The 19,359-nt window shown below is 45.2% G+C and overlaps 1 long non-coding RNA gene across 1 annotated transcript in view; it reads left to right on the forward strand.

The window, feature by feature from the left end:
• LOC149868956 (uncharacterized) overlaps window positions 1-19,359 on the forward strand; it is a 334,750-nt gene that overhangs the window by 184,552 nt on the left and 130,839 nt on the right. The window lies entirely within an intron of this gene.

A 19,359-nucleotide genomic window follows, 5' to 3' on the forward strand; every position in this document is an offset into this window, starting at 1 on the left:
CTTATAGGTGGCCATCAGATCACCCCTGAGCCTACGCTTTTCCAGGCTAAAGAGTCCCATGGCTCTCAGCCTGTCATCGTAAGGTCTGTTTTCCTGACCTCTGATCATGCGCGTGGCTCTCCTCTGGACTCTCTCAAGCTTCTCCACATCCTTTTTGAATTGTGGAGCCCAAAACTGGGCGCAGTACTCCAGCTGCGGCCTCACCAAGGCCGAGTACAAGGGGAGAATGATGTCCCGGGATTTGCTCGAGAAGCATCTATGGATGCAAGCCAGCATTTTGATCACTTTACTAGTTGCAGCATTGCATTGTAGGCTCATGTTCATCTTGTGGCCAATGATGACCCCCAAGTCTCTTTCTTCCATAGTGCTAGCCAGCATAGCACTGCCGAGCCTATAAGGATGTTGCAGGTGTTTCTTCCCAAGGTGGAGAACCTTGCATTTTTTGGTGTTAAACACCATCAGGTTCTTGTCCGTCCCTTTGCTGAACCTGTCCAGGTCAGCCTGGATCACCTGCCTGTCTTCTGGTGTGGATGCTTTGCCCCAAAGTTTTGTGTCATTGGTGAACTTGGCCAGTCCGCTTCTGACTCTAATGTCCATACCATTAATGAAGATGTTGAACAGTATGGGTCCAAGGACAGAGCCTTGGGGGACCCCCACTGGTCACAGGACACCATGATGAGTGACTGCCATCAATTACAACCCTCTGGGTCTGACCACAGAGCCAATTTCCCAGCCAGCAGATCATGGTGGAGCCAAGGCCACAATTGGCTAGTTTTGCCAAGGGCTGATCATGGGATACCAGATCGAAGGCTTTTTTGAAGTCAAGATATATGACATCAATCTCTTCTCCCTTGTCCAGGTGATAGGTCACCTGGTTGTAGAAGGAAATGAGATTGGTGAAGCAAGACCTACCCACAACAAACCCATGCTGGCTATCCCTCAGGATGTTGGCATCAGCCAGTCCATTGAGGATGGCCACTTTAATAAACTTTTCTAAGATCTTCCCCGGGATAGAAGGCTGATGGACCTGTAGTTAGCTGGATCCACTTTCCTCCCTTTCTTGAAGATAGGCACCACACTGGCCTTCTTCCAGTCTTTGGGCACTACACCAGAGCACCAGGAGTTTTCAAAGGTCCGTACCAGGGGCTGGGCTATTACGCTCACCAGCTCCTTGAGTACCCTGGGGTATAGATTGTCAGGGCTGGCTGACTTGAAGGTATCCAGCTTCTCAAGATGTTCCTTCACGAGGTCAGCATTAATGGAAGGCAGGGGATCTCCCTCACCTGGACCTCCCTGTCCCGTAGTGGGCATGGGCGTCCCATGGGACTGATGAAAGACCAAATCAAAGTACCCATTTAATAGGTTGGCTTTTTCCTGGGTGTCAGTTGTCAGTTGCCCCATCTGCTTCAGCAGGAGTCCAGTGTTCCCCTTGCTTTTACTTTGGTTCCCCACATATCTGAAAAAGGATTTTTTATTGTCCTTGATGCTGAAAGCTAGTTAGAGTTCAGCTGCAACCTTGGCTTTCCTGGTTTGCTCCCTGCAGGACCGGACCAGTGCAGAATAATCCTCCTTGGAGGTGAATCCCATCTTCCATCCTTTGTAGGCTTTTCTTTTTAGCCTTAGGAGGTCTGCTAGGTCCCTGGAGAGCCAGGGGGGCTGCTGTGTCCTCTTGCTGCCTTTCCTCTGAGATGGAATAGACTGAGCTTGTGCATTGAGGATTGCTCCCTTGAGGAGCAACCACTCTTCTTGAACTCCCCTCTCTCTGTGGTCATGGTGCGTTAGAACCTGACTGACAAGCCTCCTGAGCTTGTCAAAGTTGGCTTTTCTGAAGTCAAGGACTTCTGTGTTGCTGACTGTCAGCTCATGGTCACACTCACCCAGCTTCCCATCGATCTCTAGGTCACTGATAAGGTCATCCCCAGTACCCAGTACCAGGTTGAGCAGCACTTTGCCTCTTGTTGGCCCATAGACTTCTTGAGTCAGGTAGAGGTCATCCATGCACAAGATGAAGCTTTGCGACCACTCGGATTTTGCTGAGTGATACTCCCACGAGATGTCCGGGTAATTGAAGTCACCCATGACAAACATGGTCCTGGAGCAAGCAGCCTCAGTCAGTTCCCAGGTGAACTTCTGGTCAAGCTCAGGACTTTGGGTGGGAGGTCTGTAGTAGACTCCCAGTGTTGTGTCCCCTGTGCCATGTTCCCCATGGATTGTAACCCAGAGGGTCTCCAGTTGTCCACCCTGGTCGCCAAGATCAGCTTGCAGGGATATGTAGCTTTCCTTAACATAGAGAGCTACACCCCAGCCCCTTTTATCTACACGATCTCTCCTGTACAGGGTATAGCCATCAATACCCGTGGTCCAGTCATGGGTGGAGTCCCACCAGGTCTCCATTACCCTATGACATCATAATTATTTGCATTAAGCAGGAGGGTGAGCTCCTCCTGCTTGTTTCCCAGGCTCCTGGCATTTGTGTACAGGCAGGCAAGTGTCCCCTTGGGGGCTCTTGCCTTGCCCACAGATTGTACCAGGGCTGGGGCAGGGGTGTGCTCCCTTAAGTGCCTTGGCCTGCTGGCTTTGCAAGGGTTGCTCAGCAGGCCAGCAGTGACAATAGTCCCCCCACCCCCCCAACGGGCTTAGTTTAAAGCCTGGTGGAGCAGGTCAGCCAGTCTGGCTGAGAAGACCCTCCTCCCCAGGGGAGAGATATGGAGGCCATCTCTTCCCAGCAGCTCGCTGCCTCTCTCACCAAAGAGTGGGCTATGGTCATGGAAGCCAAAGCCTTCCCAATGACACAAGCGCTGCAGTCTTTGGTTGACTACATAGATCCTCCTCTCCCAAATCTCTGTAGCACCTCATGACCCAGCTGGGAGTGCTCCGAGCCATGTCATTGGTGCCCACATGAATAAGGAGCATGGGATAGTGGTCTGTGGGCTGGAGAAGCTTTGGGATCTTCTCTGCAATGTCCCGGATGTGGGCCCCTGGGAAGCAGGAGACTTCCCAGGCAAAGGGGTCGGGGCGGCAGATTGCTCCCTCAGTCCCCCTCAGGATGGAGTCTCCCACAACAAACACCTTACTTCTTGTCTTGGGCTCAACTCCAGCTACCAGCCCCACTCTCCCCATGTTGCCTGTGGGAGCTGGCAACTCAGCAGGCTCTGCTGGAGCAGCAAGAGATGTATACCTGTTGCTAAGCTCCCATGGGGAAAGGGGCCTTGGTGCGGCAGGCCTTAGGTCCCTTTACCACCTTGATCCATGCCCCTGACTCGACAGAGTGGGAGGTCCCGGAGTCCTCCTTTGTCCTGGAGGGAGACTGTGGTCTACCCTCTGGCTCCCGGGGGAGAAGGGCCTGGCAGTAGGAGTTGATCTCCTGCTCACTGTCCCTGTTGGCATGCAGTCTCTGGACTATGGCCTGGAGCTCCTCCAGCTGGCATGCCAGAAAGCCTAAAAGGGAGCAGACCCCACAAGGGGAGGTGGCCATGCTCCCGGGCCCCAGAGCCTGAAAAAGTGACAGGCAGCCCACACAGCCAAGAGCCAGGGGCTCTGTCTGTGTGGAGCCAAGAACCATGGGCTCCGTCTGGGTGCCAGGGGCGGGGGCACAGAGTCCGAAGGGACCCTCAGGGTGCAGCGCGTGCCCATCCATGTCATGCGTCTGGTAGGCTGGCTACAGCTGGACATACCTACCCTGGAGGGTCACAGGCAGGGTCTCAGGCCCTCCCGCGCACCCTCCTGCGTGAACTCCACGCTAACTCATGTGCCAGCAGACAAGCGTGCCTGTTTGCACAGCCTGTTAGCGCGACTCCAGTCGCGTGGCTCCCTGGTGGGGGCTGGGCGAAGTAGGGGCCTGGGTGGGGCTTGACTCAGCCCAACTCCACTCAGCCGCCTCCTCCCACTCACTCAAGGGTTAACTCCCTCCCACCATGGGCCCCGCTTGCCTCTGGCTGTGCTGGGGGTTGGCAGGGGGCTCCACGGCTGCTGGGGGGTCTTTGAGGGGCTTTGGGGTAGTGGAGGCCCAGCGGGCTTTCACCCGCATGTCTCTTGGTGCTCTGGAACCTAACTGGGGCGCTTTTTATTTTTTTTTGGTTGTTGTTTTTGCCTCCAGGAGGACTACGTAGCATCTGTTTGGATCAGTACAACATAAGACTTCAATAGATCATAATTTTAGCCTCTCTGAACCTTTCTTTATGATGAGGGAGGGAAGGTTCCATGTATAGTTCAGAATGGAGTAACAAAGCAACTTAAGGCAGCCTGGATTACTTTGTGACTCCAGTGGAATACTTCAAGGCCTGCATTATCTCCTATCAATACAAAGTATTAAGGTAAAATGCAGTGTTTAGTTTGATAACTTCCTTGTTCTCCTTTGGTAGTGGTGGTGGAAATACTCTTATCCTCTGTGGAAGAATTTTGGGGTAATTCAAGGAAGGAATTTCTTGCATGGCTTTTCCTTGGTCCATGAAAGAACATGGTCCAAGCCCTAATGTTTAACTTGTCTACTGAAGTGAGCTTACTTTAATATTTAGTTTAGCTTCATTGTCATTATGCAGACATTTCTGTTGCAGGCACTGAAGTCTCATGAGTTAATGTGTTGGATTAGGAATCCACATAAATATCCAGGGGCTGTAATATAGTAAGATTATGGCCAAGAGATGTGTTCTTTCATGTTGAACCCCGAACCCATTGGGTGATATTTATTCTAGTAGAAAGGGCCCATGAATGACCTACCCATCACCTAAACCCAAGCTAAGTTTATAAGACTTAATTCTAATACTACCAAAACCTTTATACCTACATTTACTTTTAACGGGCACGTTTCCATACAACTCTTCTACACTTACAATGTAGAATGTTAGCAATGTTTATTCTTTTGCCATAAATCTTACAGAAAGCTAACGAAAGTGTCTTAACAGCCAAAAGATGTTGTACTAGATGAACAAGAATGATTGTATTGATGTGTAGCTTTGGGAGTCTGTACTGAGTATGAGCCCAACATTGCAACTGAATGTTAACAACTTTGCAAAATATACACATGGGCTAGGAACAGAAATTACATGTACGGCAGTTTATGTGATCAGAAACTGGTTTAAACCTGTAACAGAAAAGAAGCTCAGTGCACATAAACCAGTTTCAAAATGGCTGAAACTCGTTTAAGATAGATCTGGTTGAATGTAGTATCAGACTTACTGATTTATGAAACTTTATGTTTGAAACTTTAAGTTTATGACATCTGTCACAGTCCCCTTCCTGGTTCAAATTAAATCACAGTCCCACAGCATCCCAGCATGCTTTCCAGTCTTGGTCTTGGCTGTGCTGTCTGCTCCAGTGAGCAGGGCTGGTGTGAGGGAGCGGGGCCTAGGGCGGCCGTGAACTCCCTAGCGCCCCCTACTGTCACGTTAGGGTGAACCCTCAGAATCTTGCCCGCCACGACTTTGATGACTAATATGTAGTATGGAGGCTGCCTGTTTCCCTAGTGGACGGTACTGGTGTTCCTGTCCCTATTCCAGAATGGGGTATCTATATGCGTCCCGCCTTAAGGGCTATGCGTGCCTCCAAACCTCCCCTTCAGCACGCCCCAAGCCTCGCAGGTGTTCTGGGGACGTTTGTATAGTCCCTCGCCCCTCGGGTGCCCTCGTTCTCTCTCTCGGGCCCCGGGGCCCCTCGCCCACCTGGCACCCCCTTGGGCCGGGCTCCTATCTCCAGCCCGATCCCTGCGCCCTGGGCCTGTCTCACTGGCTACCAGCTAATCGCTGGCGCCCCCTGGGTCTAGAGCGTTATCGCCGCCCTAGTCTCGGCGCCCTTGGGCCGGCTCACTACCACGGGTTATTCTGCCCCGCTCTGGGTCCTCGCCCCCTTTGGGACCTGTACTGTGCTCTCTGCGCTTTGCCCCCTCCGGGGCCTTGCCCCCTCTGGGGCCGACACGCCACGTGCCTCGCGCTCTGTCTGTGCCCCGCTCTGGGGCCTTGCCCTCTCTAGGGCCGACACCGCGCGCCTCGCGCTCTGTCTCCTGCCCCACTCTGGGGCCTTGCCCTCTCTAGGGCTGACACTGCGCTCCTTGCGCTAGGGGCACAGGCGCTCGCCACCGTGCTTGTCCCCTTGACCCTTCTCTGGGTCCGTTTGCCCCACTGGGCAAATACCACCCTTATGGGCTGGGGTCTGCAACCCCGCACACCGCGCCTCCCTGGCGCAATACGGTGCCTCTTCGGCATCGACAGTAGTGCCCTGCTGGCAACTGTGCCCCTACTGGGCACTGGGAACCCCCAAGCTGTTGGGGAGCCCCCGTGAGGCCTCCTCGCTCCCCTACAGCCTCACCCGGTCCTCCGGTGCAAACTGTAACTTAAACTCAAGCCATCTGGCTGCAACATAAACACAGAGGCTCCGTACGCCTAACCACAACTCCAAGCCCCGCCAGGGCTCTCAGTCCTACCTCCCTTCAGGGCGATCTGGTTCCCCGCATCATCGCAGCCGGTTACTGTGGTAAGGCTGCGACCACTAACTCAGGCCACTCAGCTCAACCACAGAGCTCCTGCTCCTGCGGCAGCCAGAAGGGAACTGGGAGTCAGGCTCCGGCCTAAGCTGTTTATAAAGGCCTGGCCCTGCCCCCTTCTGGCCATGTGACCCGCCTGGTCGCCCTGGTAACCAGCACCTGAGCTGCCTGGGTGATTGGCAGTTCTGCCAATCACCCTCACAGTCACGGGGCACCTATGTGACTCCGTGACAGCTGGTCCGCTCCTCTGTTCCCTACCTGGAGCAATGCAGACTGGCTGGCAAAGGGGCGTGGGGGGCAAGTCCAGCTGGGGATGCAATCCAGTCTGTGGGGAGGTGGGGGGGGGGAACACTGTCCCCCAGGCAAACCCCAGCTGGGATCTGGAGCCGGGGGGGGGGAGGGGTTAAACACCCCTCCCCCCACATCTCAAACTTACTGCTGGCCCTGACTGATGGCTGTGAAATCCCAGAGTTACCTGGAAGCAGGAAGAGGAAGTGACAAATAACCTTGCAGAGTCCTGCTACTGTAATTCTGCACTGCAAATCTCAGAGTCCTTGGGGGCAGCAGGAAGAGGATGTGATCACACAGCCAGAGAGCTGTGCTCTAGTGCACCCCTGGCTTCTGGCATGAGCCACTGCAGGCATGTGGCTGCGTTTCCCGAATCAAAGGTATATGTCTGTTCACTTCTGTTTCAATTTAATCTGTGAGGTTTAGACTAACTTGCTAAGACTGAACTGATTCAACCTTGGGCTTTTTGACTATCTGTACCTAACTGTTGGATTTAACTGTGGCTTTTAGCCATGTTCAAAGGCATTTGACTGAGTTATCTTTCCTATATTGTCTTTCCCATTACTGGGGTCGCCTTATAACCTCTTATTCTTTTATTCTGGAACTAGAACCAAATTTTGGCCAATAATATCCATGTTTTTAGATCTGTTGTTATCACTTACTTATGGAGTGGCTCCTTGACAATTAGACATTTAAACCAATGAAACTAATTATTCAACCTATATTTACATGAGTAGTCCTATTCAAGTCAATAGAAATATTCACAGAACTAAATGATGAAGGACTATAATAATCTTTAAATAAATCAAAATATTATTCTGTATTTGGATCAGGTTCAGTTGCAGACTATTGCTTGGTTTTTGAATTCCATTCACATGACTAACTTTTTATAACCCATATATTATAGGACTACGTCGTGTGAAAAATAATATTTAAGTAGGAAAATATCTGACAAAAAGAATGCAGTTCTCTCTGTCACTCTCAGTTAAGTCCATGAGTGGTCCTCCCCCAGTGTGCTCATATCTTTTCCTTTGTATTTGTTCTGATTCCGTAAGTACAATTACAGCTCTTTGGCTTGCACCTTATGTCAAATGGGGATAAGAACCGTCTACATGGAAGCTGGACTTTAAACATGAAAGGATAAAATTTTCAACGTCTAATACTTTTCATATTCAATACATGGATTTGAGATGGCAGAACATGCATTTATATGCAGAAGGAATTGAATGGATATACTGTGAATTAATTCATAGAGTGGATCAGTTTAATGCACCACTCAGACCCATAGGATGACCTTCTAGATATCCAATTCAGCATATGTCCTAAGAGTCCCAGTGTAGTTGCATGGGTAGAACTTTGAAGAAAGGACACTTCATCCATGCTAGGTTGGTCAGGGACTGAGTTGGCAGTGAAGGGGATGAAACCCCAGGAATCTTATTTGCAAGTACACCTGAGAATGCTAAGATTTCCCCCTGCTTGAGAGCTATATAGACAGTAGAGGAAACAAGAAAACGTCAAGTCTTTGCTCTAAAACTTAGTATCACTAGCATATCATACAGCAGAAGTTGTAAATGTGAGAAAAAAAAGAATGAAAAAATGTGAGTTAGTCTGCTATTTCCAGCAGTGTGAGGCTTTATAAATATATAGTATGTGTCAAATCTCCAAGGACAGCAGGACTACCAAAAATGGAAGGGTTCCTTGGATAGGAAACATACAACCAAATGTTGAAAATCAACAAAACCAACCCAGGTAAACCAGACAGTCAGTTTCAAAAAATACTACACAAGGTTAGGAAATGGCTCCTTGATTTTAGAATTGAGAGAAATTTTGACTCCTGCCAGACACCAGGTCATTCAGGGTTTTGCTTTCAGCAGTGGTGAATATTTATGTTTAGGAAGATTTAGTATTTTATGTTGTTCCAAGTAAGGGTTACATGTGTTTTTTCCATTCTTTTTGTAACTTCTAGTCTTATCTGAATGCTACTTTCCTACTTCTGATTCTCTTGCATTTCCATGTTTGTTGACAATGTGCATGGTTAAAATGGTGTTTTCATATTTCAGTGCAGTTGAGGCCCCTTAAAGCAGAGGGTTGCAAGTGTGAAAAAGAGATATGTTGTTCCCTAATGGCTTATTACCATCCCATTTGCAATTCAGATCAGTTCTAAATTGACTGAAATTTTTAAACACATAGCAGGCAGTTTAAACTAATGATTGTCTGGAGGTTCACATCTGACATGAACTAAGCTTCTGTTCAAAACAAATGGCAAATAATTCCTCCCTTAGAGTCAAAATGTCACTTTTTAAACTGTGCGTTGTTGCCAGATTTTGTCAGTTACGTTAAAAAAATCTTCTATACAGCAAATGTTCTACATTTGAAAGTACTGACTGACATAGTTTTTGCTTATTTAAAATAATGTATATTCACATCTCGATAGTCTTACTAAAAATCCTTCCCTTCCACCCCCCTCAAAAATCCTGATTGTAAAGTAAAAGGCCCTTGGGGCAGTGGTAGGCCCAAGTTGCCTAGCAACTCTCAGCAGGTAGTAGAGATTCAGCTGCAGCTGTCCTGATTCTTTTCTAAGAACCTCCTTATTACTGTTTGTGTTAATCTTTAACCAGGCTTTTAAACTGTGGTCTTTTTCTCTGGTCCCTTGTTGTTATATTGCAGAGGCCTACTCAAATGTGGTCCCAAAGGTAATAGTATTTAGGGTGACTATTGAATGTCTGAAGAATGATAAGCACTGGAAGGCTTCAAACTGCATGTTCTAACTAACCTTGTTTTACATGCCATACCAAATATCATGAAAATTGGACTCTAATAGGAACAACCATGGTGTTGACGCATAGTACTAAACCTGATTTTACTTCCAGCTATTATTAAATACAGTAAGATTGCCTCTGCGTAATTGTTTCCTTTAACAGCAGCGTGTGCTCCTCCAATAATCGCTTGAGGAAGCAATTTTGAATTTGGATGCAGCTTCAGAAGGAATTTGAAGTCCTTTGTTTTAATTATTGTAGAAGCAAAGAAAAAAATCACTGGAAATAGCCAAATGGGTTTGTGAGAATAGTCTTTCTTGAAAGAAGTACTGTTGCTGAATACTTACTGGAGGATCTTAACAAGCCTATTGCATGCTAGTTGTCAATGAGATGGTTGTTGCTAATTGCTAAAGGAAGTAACTTAATGTAGAGACACATTTCAGGCAAGTTACCTCTGAGGTGGCCCTCTTTTTTGCTTCTGCTTTCCTGCCTGGCACTGGTAGCTTTTGCTAGCTTCCCTTGTTTCATCTTCAGTGTTAGGGGAGCAAATATTTGCAGACACAACTGATGTTGTTTAGACGGCTCTGTCACTTGATTGCCCACACAGCTATTTGAGAGCACAAAAAAAGACCACTGGCTTTTAAAAGCGAGGCTAAAGAGCCTATGTCATCCAACTCCTCCCAGAAATGTTATTTAATTTTCTTTTCAAGCTTTTTGTTCAGCTGTTGTTTACATTTTAATTTAATTTGTAGAGTGATATGATCAGTATCACATTTCCTATTTAAAACAGCATACATTATGCATCACAATATGGTTACTCAGATAGCTGACACTGGTGGTTAGGCAAGGGCACAGAAGAAGGCAGAAACAGGCTAATATATTGAGTGAGGACCACGAGAATTAGACATTCCTGTTCTGAAACCATTTGAAGCCTCTCAAATGGGCTGTTATTTTTGCTGCCCTCCCTCTCTTTCCCAAATGCTTCACAAACTGCTTTCTAAATGGTAGGGCAGTATGGAATTTTCCATGAGGGCGATGTTAGTACCGATTGGGGAAAAATTGTTTTGCTGACAAAAAACAAACCAAAACAAAAAAATCCTCAGTAGTTAGAGTCAAATTAACATTTGGAAATAACTAAAAAAATGTCATTTCATGTTGATGCAAAGTGCATTTGGGATTTTCAAAAGCAAAATGAACTTTTCTCACAATAGAAACTTTTCTCATGTGTTTCAATCCATACCAATCATTTGGGGGGTTTGAGTAGTTTTGGAGTCCTAATTTTTCATTGAAAAGAAACAGATATTTTCAATGAAAACAGTATTAAAAGAACCCCCAAATCTTCATATCCTGACGAATTTTTTGCTGAACAGATCCACCCTTCTGCAACTATGTCAGTTTTAAGACACGTGTCGTCTTTGTTTTCCTTGTTCCTGGGGCTCAGCTGAATGGGAAACATTCTCTGCCTATTTCACAAAATGCTCAGTTCACAGTGCATATTTAATAAAAAATAATGAGTTCTTTTTGTTTGCTGCATCATATGTGCGATCATGTGTAAGGGCCCATCTACATTATGAAAACCTGTGGGTGCATCTACACATGTACTTTACTGCAGAGTTGACTAATTAGCTCTGAATTAAAGTATCACCATCTACATGAGCACCAGTATTAGGATGCAGTAAATTTATTAACTGTGCTGTAAGATAGTACTATCCTGGATTGTACTAGCTTACAGCTGAGTCATTTACTGTGCTGCAGTGCATGTGTGGATGGTGACTGGGACAGGAGTGCTTTGAACCAGGTCAGAGCAGCCCCAGGTTGCCAGCAGACTTGGGGTGTCAGTAACAAGGCTTCACAGTTTCAGCACTCTTGTGTCCTAGCTAGGCCCCCTGCTGCCCTCTGCCTCCATGCAGAACCCAGGGCTGGCCCCCACCCCCCTCCCCAAGCCTGCTGCTCCACTCTGTCTCAAAGTGTTGCTGTTCTGGGTGCATGTGTAAATTCTGTGCCTAGGAACAGTTAACTCCAGTGTGAACTGCACTGGTGTTTATCACATCATGTTAGTTGCACATGTAGATGCACCCTGTCATGTTATAGGTTTTACTTTCAATACAATAAGTACCTGACAATTAAGTATTTCGGAGGTAATAGTACATAGACAAGAATGCACCCAGTCATGTATCCTGCTCCAGTCTTGGGCTCGGCAGAGCTGAGGTACAATTTAGAAGCACACTTCTCTCTCACCACCACTACAAATTGTAGTTTAAATTTGTTACAACTTCCAAGTTGCAACAGGGTCTAGCAATAGATTATAACTGTCAATGAGGCCTCAAAAAAAATTGCATGAGTAATACAAATAAAAACAAATGGGTAAGCTTTTGCCCTTAATTTTATATGCTCCATTGGAAAAAAGGCATATACATGCACTGAAAATCCCTTCTATCTTATTACACCCTGCATGTGCTATGGGGGGAGGGTTGCATTAGTAATTAGAGAGAAGAGCAGATGGTCCAAGCTTAGTTTATAGTGATGTGTCCATGAAAATAACTTGCCAAGTGAATATTCACAGAATCTGAGTTTTCCTTTATTTAAAATGCTTTTGATCTGAATAGTTTGGTCTCCCTTTAAGAAGAAGCTATAGCAGCGATATAGCATACAGAGGAAAGACGCTACCTCCCTCTAAATAGTGTTTCTTTAGTGGATGCAAAATACAGACTTACTGTTTTCAGTGCTAAAGCTTCAGAGAGAGTGAAATAGGTAGTTTCTATTTTTCATCATTTTGCCCTGTGGTGAACTCAGAAGACAGTATATGGGTTGACTTCTTTATTTCAAATGGAATGCAAAAGAGCAAGGTGACAGTTCATCCTGTGCTGTATGATTTTGGAGCAGTGTGTATTTAGTGTTTACTGCCTCATTCCTTGACCTGCATGTTGTATATACCAAAGACTTGGGAGGAGCCCAGCGCCTCCTAGTTTGACTCATTTGTTTCTGTTGGCCCTCATCAGACATACACCACTCATAGACAGTGTTTCACACCTCATTTGGTCAAGCTAATATCAACAATAACAATCCTTTATTTAGGGAAGAGGTATCAGATACATAATACTGGGGCAAGGAACATACTGTAATTAGACGGAAGTTAGACAGAGGCTGTAGGATTTTGACAGTACCCTTCACTTTTCACTTTCTTCTGAGAAGACGGTGTGTTGCTCTACCAAGAAACAGTAGGGAATGCTCCCTTTGACTTTTCATTGGCATGAACTAGTCTTTGTCCCAGACTCAAAAGTATTATCTTCAGGATAACGCTTAAAATATCCTTTAGAGTTATTTTTGTTTCAAATTTTCTTTATATTGCACGTTCACCTGTACCGTCCTTTCAGTTACCTGGTTCTCTTGTGAAAATAAAAATAAATAGATTTCTTCTTCCAAACTGTTTCTGAGGCTTTTGCCGTACATTTTTCATGGCACAAACCCTCAAAAGCTAGTTTCTTCATAAACCCAGACTGTGAGTTTCACTTTCTGTTTTCATGTGGTCCCTGAGAGGGAGGGTGAGATTTTGATAACAGTAAAAATGTTTTCTAGTTTTCAGACTAGAAATATGGAGCAAGATCTTGCTGTTTTTATTTTGTCACTTTGATGCACCAGGGGTGTGCCAGCAAGGGTTCACTGCACAGAACTGTTAATGCTGCTGAAAAGAATTACAAAGTTGCTTTGTTGCAGTAGCATTGAAATATGAGAACAGGATTCCTGTTGCAATGCATTGGTTCTCCTGAGGCCTTATTCATGTAAATTGCCTCTTGGTATTTCTGAGACATTTTCACCAGTAGAAATCTTTCTGGAAGACAGAGCAGTACAGATGTTTAGCCTACAGCTGCCCTCTCTTTCCTGCTGCATGCATCTTCCCCAGACTAGGGAGTGGAGTAGTGGGGAAAGCCTCCTTGTGCTTCTCCAGCCTGAGGATAGACAAGGAGTTTTCCTCACTGCTGCCCATAGACCAGACCTGGAGGGGAGTAGAGCAGTGAGGCAATGGCCCTGGCTCGTTCCCTAAATTGGGGTGTCCCCCATCTGGGAAAGTGTAGACAACATTGTCCTGCTGCTTCCCTCCCATCCTGGACTGGAGTGGGAGGGGAGTGGAGCAGCAGGGCATCCTTCCCTGCACAACGTTGTTAGAAATATTATTAAAAATGTATAGTGAATAGAGTGTTGTTAGAACTGCACAGTTTGTATCTTGTACCTGATAAGCAGAAACACCACCAAAGACATCTCGCTAATTTACTATCTCTATGTAACACTAAATCACACATACCTTCGAACTCCTCTGCCTCTACTCTTGTAAACTACAAAGGCTGTGATTTAATTGGCTGTGTCCTTGGGAAAGAGAGGGGTTTGAACTTTTGGTAACCTGGAGAGCTTTCTAAGCATGCGTAATTAGCTAATGCATATATGCCTATCCGCCCCGCATACTTAAGTAGTTAATTATAATGCACATGCGACGGATGATGTGATGTCATTTCATGTATGTTTGTATGAACCGGAAATGAGTTGTAAGAGTTCGTGCTTCTGCACACGTGCCCAGGAGGGAAGGGATAAAACCCAGCTGAGAGTTTTCCTCGGGGGCAGAGTGTGGTCTTTTGTCTTCACTCTGACCCTATTTGCAAATATACCTTTTGTGTTGCTAATAGTGTGTGTCTGAGAGTTCTTCGTCTCCCGGGAAATGAACCGCAACATTTTTTGCAACAACGTGTTTAAAGCCAATACAGCCCCATGCACAGGACTACAGGCATGTGGCTGTGCAGGTATGGCACAGGAGGTCTCGAGAGGGGTTAATTGGCTCCCCATTGCACAGCTTCCTCAATCTGAGGAAGATGCAGGGAGCAGGGTCAGCTACATCACTACCCCAGCAGACCAGGCCAAGAGAAGAGTGGAGCAGCGTGTAGGTATTCAGTCTTGTGAGAAACTCTTTCAGGGTGTCAACCTGGAAAATCTTTCTCCCAGGCCACATACAAACATTATGCTTTTATTGGTATAAGTGATCAGAAACTGGTCTATACCTGTAACAGAACAGAAATTCGGCCCATATAGATGGTTTAAAAATGACAAAACCTGGTCTAAGATTTGCACCCCACCCTCAAAGGGTGAATGTATATTCTGTTCACTACCTATCTAAACCACTCTGCTTACAGAATACTGCATAACTTAGATTTGACTCCGCCTCGAGCTTTTTGAATATCTGTACCTAGCTCCAAAAACAGCATGTTTCCTCTGGAAGAAACTGAAGGAATGCTTGTATGCTTATGGTTTTTACCAGGGGAGTTGCAATTCTCCAGGCAGAAATGTAATGCCTGTATGTAACCTTGGTCATCTTAGGCTGTAGTACATATGCTGTAGATTCAGATGGAGTACTTCTGGAGGCTCAGTGGTTTAATTAAGCTTGTATAAGCATTTTAAAATTTAGATAATTATTTGATCTCTATAAACCAGGGGCAGACTGGGGGGTGGGAGTGGGGAGAGGTGCACTCATGCACTTGCCACCCTGCTTTGATACCTGGTCCACTCAAAGTTTAAAACCAACTCCCTGGCAGTGGCAGCAGCAGTTCTGGTCAGGCAGTGCTGAGGGAGTCAATTGACTTCATGGTTCATAATAATTTACTGAATCCCTCCTAAATGTTTCATTCTGTGTGTGTGTTAATGACTCTTTCTTCTTTTTAATGGTCTTGATGTTCCACCAATCAAACTATCCTTTGTTTGGCAAGTCTGTTGTCTGTTAGCTGCTCCTGGTAATGTAGCTATTTGACAGCTCTGAAGATTATTTTTAATTCATTCCAATGAAGTTATGTTTGCTTTTTGCTTCAATCTTAAACAGAAAAATATAGCCCCAGGCCCCTAGTATATTAGTAAAGCTTTTAGTTTATCTGTAACTGGAGAAAAATGTGTGGTGTGTTATATGCAATGATGCACTTCACCATGTGCACACCTCTTTTCAAAATTCTAGATCCACCCATGCTATGAACCATTTTTAGCTGCAAAAATGGGGTAGAAATACGTGGGAAGATTAGTAGTTATTTCTTTCTTGTGGCTAAGGAAAGAACCAGTGGAACCTGTTTCTGCAAAATGTTCACGGTTCTTATCACCATGAAGTCAGTGGTGGTAAGCACAGTAGTATATAATGCTGAAGGATAGTAATCACAAGAAAGGAGTTATAAGAAAATAAACTGTATTATAAATCATGCTTTACCAGCTATTTAAAATCACCTACTTGGACTGTTTTTTTGTTCTCTGGTTATATGGTGCTGAGAGCAACTTCATCCTGGTCCATAAACAGAGTTCTTAGCCATTAAAAGAAATAATATTTCCTAATATTCTGTAATAACTTCCTTCCAATAACTATTTAAAATGCAGTAACCAGGTGGGGTACACGAAAGTGGATATTGAAATATGTGTATTAGCAAATAGGAACATTTTCTGAGTAGATGAGACATTTATCACTCAATCTAATTCATATTCATAGAATATAAATGTACATCAGTCATTTTATAGTCTACATTCTCCTGTGCAGACTGTGCAGTGTATATTATAAACCTGAGTTTTAAAGATGCTTTGGTGTATTAGACTGAGTGATCTTAGCATTTTTGATGATTCACACTGTCATTCATGTACTCACGTGATTTAATAAATGATCTGAACTCTTCCGAGTAATGAACCGTATCATTTATCTAAAAACAGTGCTTATATGATTAGCGAGGGGATGTTTGACAGGAAAGGAGAGTTTTTGAGTAACTAATGCTACTAAATATTGCTAGTAAATACAATTCATTTTTATGCTGTACAGAAAAGCCTGCTATAAAAACTGTTTTGACAGGATTTAAACTAACAAACAGATCATCATTTTCCATGTTAATGTGAATGTAGGGTAGTAATTATCAACTAGAGTGTTGCCCTTAAAGGGTCCCACAGCACCCAGTCTCTATGCAACATTGTAAGTGTTTGCAGCCTTCCATCTGGCATCCTGTGCTTACTCAAGGTACCCCAGGGCACCTATACATGTGCAGCAAGACTGCTCTGACATGCTGTAATTACAGCGCGTTGGAGCAGACTCGATTAATCAAGTGTGTTGGAGTGTGGTAATTACCTTGCTCTAGCAGACTCCAGCATCACGTGTATCAGTGTTCCCATGCTGAAAATGGCAGCAGGGATGTTTTAACTGAAGTTTGTGACCAGCTTTAACCAGGTAAAGCTTTAACCACCTCGTGATACATGTGATGCTCTGGGCATTTTAATTAGAGTGGCTCTTGGAGCTGCTCTAATTAAAGTGTCCCTCCCCACCATTCCCGGAACATGTGCATAAATGCCCCCAGTGGCAGTCCCTTTCTCTTGTGCTCCCGGGGCTGGCAGGAGGGATCAGATCACTCCAGTTTCCAGTACTTAAGATCCTGGAGGAGTTGCGTTGGCAGCAGATGCTGTGCTTGCCTTCCTCAGGTAGGGACCAAGAATACGGAGAAGATAGATGGTGGAAAGAGCAGGTCATGGCAAGGTGTTTTTCAACGCTTTTAGCTTCTAGGCACTCCTCCATAACTTTTTAAAATTTTGTCATTCTCAGTTGGACTTCCACAGAATTCAGAGAAGTTATGGAGGGAGGTGCCTTGCATTTCAAATGTCTGAGAACCACTAATGTAGGGGTTTCTAGCAAAAGGGTTTGCCCATGATTTTGGTATCCAATATAGATATATATGTGTGTGTGTGTATATATATGTATGTATGTATGTATGTGTATATATATATGTGTGTATGTTTGTATATATGTATATGTATGTATGTGGGGGGGGGTGTAGATATATGTGTGTGTGTGTATATGTGTATATATATGAATATATATATGTATAATGGTAACAGTATTAATAACCCTTCCTCCACAACCATATGCTACCTCTGTCTTTTTGAATAGGTGAACAAGTGCTTGCTTCACTGATCCTAAGGACATGTTGATCTTGTTATGGGTAATCTAATCTGTGTGTACTATATCCTGAATGGATGCAATATGGCTGACCTTACTGAGGCCTTGGGCATGCACAAATAAGCATACCCAAGGAAGAGAGATGATGGTTAATTCTTAGTGCTGCTGTAAGGATAACTGCATTCAAGGTGGATTGGGCATGTGGATTGGGTAGTTATTTCAAATGTCAGAATGCTATCATTCATGCAATATTTGCCCACTATTCAAGTAAGAAGGGAAAAACGTGGAAAAAAAATGAATTAGATAATGCAATTCTTCCTCAGCTGGCAGGAAGTGAGAAGTTGACATCATAACTTGATGTCCTTACCCAAGTACAAGCAGAGCATGGGAATCTAGATATTCCTAGGTGAGCAGGAGAGAATGGATACAATGGCGCAAAAGTGAAGATGGGTGGCAGAGATATAAATGGGCAGTTGTGCACCCTAGGTGGTGGCAGTGGTAGTGTGTTGGTGGGGGTATATGAGTAGGGTGGCCATCATAGAGGACATTCCAGTTTTCTGCTACTCTGTCCTCTATTGATACAAAACCCGACGCCTTTATGGAATTGCTGGCCTGGCATCAGCCGATGCTATTTTGGTTGCCCTCCTAAGTCAGCACCTGGGGCCAGAGTCGACCCAAGCAGGGTGCGGGACCCGGGGCAAATCAGCCTATGTGGGGCCCCGCCCCAGACATGAGGAAACCGGCAATGGATTTGGTGGGGAGGGGAGGGGTGCCGAGTGGCTGGAGGCATCAGATTTGGTGGGGGGTGCTGAGCAGCTGGATGTGAAGCCAGCGGCATCATGGAGTGGTTGTGGCCACTCTTCCTGGCTCTGCAGGGTGCCCCAAAGTATGGGGCCTGGGGCGGTCACCCCGATTTGCCCCCCTGCCCTTGGGATGGCCCTGCCTGGGGCTGCTACCCCACTCACCCCCTCCCCCTTAGTTATGTTACTGGTATGTGGCAGCAAAAAGCAACATTTCTCCATCAGGGAGGTATCAAGTCAGTGGAACTGATTGTGAAATTACCCTTGGTAGGTAGCCTGTGGTTTAGACTTTAAAATACCAATATGTTTCTTTTGCACTTTGTAGCCTTTGAGGATTTGTTTAATGCAGAACCAAAAAAGCGGAGCTGTAGGGAGGGGCCGGGGGGAGACAGCAGGAAATGTGTGTGCAAGGACACTCATCAGGCACCACCACTCTTTTTTTTTTTCATTTCCTCTTCCCAGTTGAATAAATGAAAGGAAATGAAAAAGCTGCTACCATGAAAATGTACATTCTTGGTATGTTCAATTATGAAGGCTGGCTGCAAAAACAGGCCACAGCCCCGAGGAAGGAAGATATTGCTGAAATGTTGTTTGGTAGCTATTTAACTACTAGTTCAGAATTGCTTAAAAATATACATAAAAATACATGTGGGTCCATTGGTTTTATCTAGTATTTACTTGTGACTATTTTTAACTAGTTTCTTTATATTTTTTAAAATAAAAAAAAATTATGAAGGTGGTGTTTCTGGATACAGTTCTCATTGGGTTCAAAATCTGAGATCTGTTTGAACTATATTCATACCTGAATGCGGATTTGCAGAATGCCAGATCATGAAATTTAAGAAATTATAAGCACTTTAATTCTAGGTCCTTTAGTATTTCAATAAAAAATCATTTGTGGATATTTAGTCTCAAGTTTAATTGACTCTCAAATGCCAACTGCAGTCATTTAAGATGCACCCACAAAAATATGCAAGCACAGTCTTTGATCCTTAAAACATTTCTGCACATGAGCAATTTAACAGACATGAGCTATCCCATTGAGTGCAGTGCCGCTATGCATATCCATAAAGCTATTCACATGCAGAGGTGTTT

The sequence above is a fragment of the Crocodylus siamensis genome, chromosome 3 (genome assembly GCF_052110815.1).
Source record: "Crocodylus siamensis isolate JL-2025a chromosome 3, ASM5211081v1, whole genome shotgun sequence".
Lineage (NCBI taxonomy): Eukaryota > Metazoa > Chordata > Crocodylia > Crocodylidae > Crocodylus > Crocodylus siamensis.